Source organism: Montipora foliosa, chromosome 9, assembly GCF_036669935.1.
Source record: "Montipora foliosa isolate CH-2021 chromosome 9, ASM3666993v2, whole genome shotgun sequence".
Lineage (NCBI taxonomy): Eukaryota > Metazoa > Cnidaria > Anthozoa > Scleractinia > Acroporidae > Montipora > Montipora foliosa.
In genome coordinates this window covers 6,369,153-6,371,652 of record NC_090877.1, presented here as the reverse complement: position 1 = coordinate 6,371,652, position 2,500 = coordinate 6,369,153, and the positions used below count along the sequence as shown (strand labels likewise).

Below are 2,500 nucleotides of genomic sequence, written 5' to 3'. Positions count from 1 at the left end.
GAGGCTTTCGTGCTACGGTAAAGCAGTATAAACGATTTCTTCTTGTGAAAACTGAAACCAACAAAGTTGCTAAAGAATAAATAGTAGCTCGCTGAAAGTCTGATGACAACACTTTCAAGCATCTTATATTTCTACTTTATTATTTCTCAACGTTTACGTTGACGTTCGAATGACCTTGAAAAAGTGTTCACAATTTGTTTTACGGACCAATGTTTGGCAAGATTTGAAACAGACTTTGTCCTTATTCCAGCAAAGGAAACTCCAAATATGGGCAGTAAACAGTTCAATTGCCCAATCACATTACTGTATTTCGAATGACGTCAAAGCAAAACGTTTCAGAAAATTCCATGGAGAGACGTCGTTGTTTGCATTCGCGTTCGCTACGCCAAACTGTTAGTGAGTCTCTCAGGCCAAAAAAGGTGTCACCACGTCAGGAGGATCAGCAAGATTCCTAGCTAGTCCAAATCTCGCAACATGAACGACTGTAGAAAGTTAAAAAAGAAGCGAGGACGGGCAACTTCTGACGTAAAAAAGTTTAAAAGTTAAAAAATTTAATAAAACGTTTCGGTCGAAGACCTTCTTCAGTTATTGCAACTTTTGAATAAAAAACGAAAATCTCGCAACATGAACGACTGTAGAAAGTTAAAAAAGAAGCGAGGACGGGCAACTTCTGACGTAAAAAAGTTTAAAAATTAAAAAATTTAATAAAACGTTTCGGTCGAAGACCTTCTTCAGTTATTGCAACTTTTGAATAAAAACGAAACTTAAATAAGATTTAGGCGCTAACAATTACATAATTACAAGTGACAACTGTCAAAAAAGTATAAGATTACAAAAAAGAGAAGAACAAAAAGTGGTGCTAATTAGTAGACGACAAAAAAGCTAAATTAACGAAGCAAAAAACCTAACACCTAACACCGAAAGGCCTGATGAAATCCAAGAAAAGGGCCTTAGAACGATTGATTATGTAGGAACGTACGCTATGGAAAAGGAAACTAATTATAACAAATTCTGTTTTTTGAATGAAATTCCTTCGTTTTACTTAAGCCGTGGGGTGCTAAAGAGAACAGCTGAGCACTCCAATAAGCCTCTTTTGTAATTAAAAGCCTATCGATTTCTTCAGAGTTGTAAGGGGCCTGCACGTGATCGATGCATTGAAAGGAAAAATCATCTAGGGTATGTGGGATTTTGTTAAAATGCACTGCTACTTCACAAGTTGTTTTGTTTGTAAGCATAGCAGACTTGTGATTACGAAACCTAATTCTAAAATCAGTGGTGGTAGATCCTACATATTGCAAGCGTCATTTCTTGCAAGAGGCCAAATAAATAACGTCTTTAGAATCACAGGAAAGTCTGGAATGAACGGTGTATTTTTTCCCGTCTGAAAACTAGGAAAAGATGTAGATTCCACAAAGAAATTCCTACAAAGGTCGTATCTATTTCTATCGCATTTAAAACAACCATTGTTGTGGTGATCCGTTGGTCCTTCAACGTCGGTTTTCAAGTTAACGGCGGGCAGCCTTGAGTGGATGTGTCAGATGTGTGTTTACAATTTTCTGGCTATGTATAATTTATTTATTTGTACTCAACTCTTCACAGTCTTCAATGGAAAAAACAATTTAAAATTTGACTAATTTGTGTTTGTGAAGAATTATTTGAAAGAACGTTTGCTGTCCATTTTTTGCTTCATTATTGAAAGAAATGGTTCTTTCAGACAAGAGTCGGGTCTCGGGTCAATAAGCCGGCAAAGAAGGCTTCCCGACCCGACAGATGAAACGCAAATATTCAGTTAAATATTACAACAAAATTAAAAAACGAAAGACGGACGTTTCTTGGCTAAAAAGTGCGTTGTTTCACTCTGAAAGCGACGAACGATTAACATTTTCCCCTGTAGTTTATTCAATGTAAACAAGAACCTTGATACAAGGTGATCATGTGCACCTTAGTGGTTGTCCAGCACGTGATAAATTTCTTTCTTTTGACGGAACATCATGACCTGCAGAAATTTTAGTCTTTTTACTATCGATTGTCAATAATCGTTCGTTGAGAATTCGAAATTCAGAGTTTCATAAAAACTGTTATTTTTTCTTCATCTGACTTTTCGCTTGCCCTTTACTGTTAACTCCCGGCTTTTGCGATAATATTTGGCGCAAACGTAAAGCCAAAACTAATTTTGACCTGGCATCAGATTAGACTGAAAAGAAGAGGAATTATGAAGCTGAAACAACATGTTTAGTCCTTCCCTTAGTGTGTGGAATAAACACGTCCGTCAGAGCAATTTGCAGTTTTTTGCAGACTATTTAACTTAAGGAAGAAACGAGTGAGTTTTACTAAGGACCGTGTTTTGTTATCTTTGAACTGAATTTATTACCAAAGCTTAAAAAAGTAAATGACCTCAAAACGGGACAGGACATTACAACATAATTCAACGTGTGAACGAACGTGTGAACCAAAGGGCCACTGCTGGCACGACGTCTGGGTGACTCCTCAAATGGTCTAC

The 2,500-nt window shown here is 36.9% G+C and overlaps 1 protein-coding gene across 6 annotated transcripts in view; it reads left to right on the top strand.

Moving 5' to 3' along the window:
- LOC137970286 (globin C, coelomic-like) overlaps positions 1–2,500 on the top strand; it is a 115,480-nt gene that overhangs the window by 37,980 nt on the left and 75,000 nt on the right. The window lies entirely within an intron of this gene.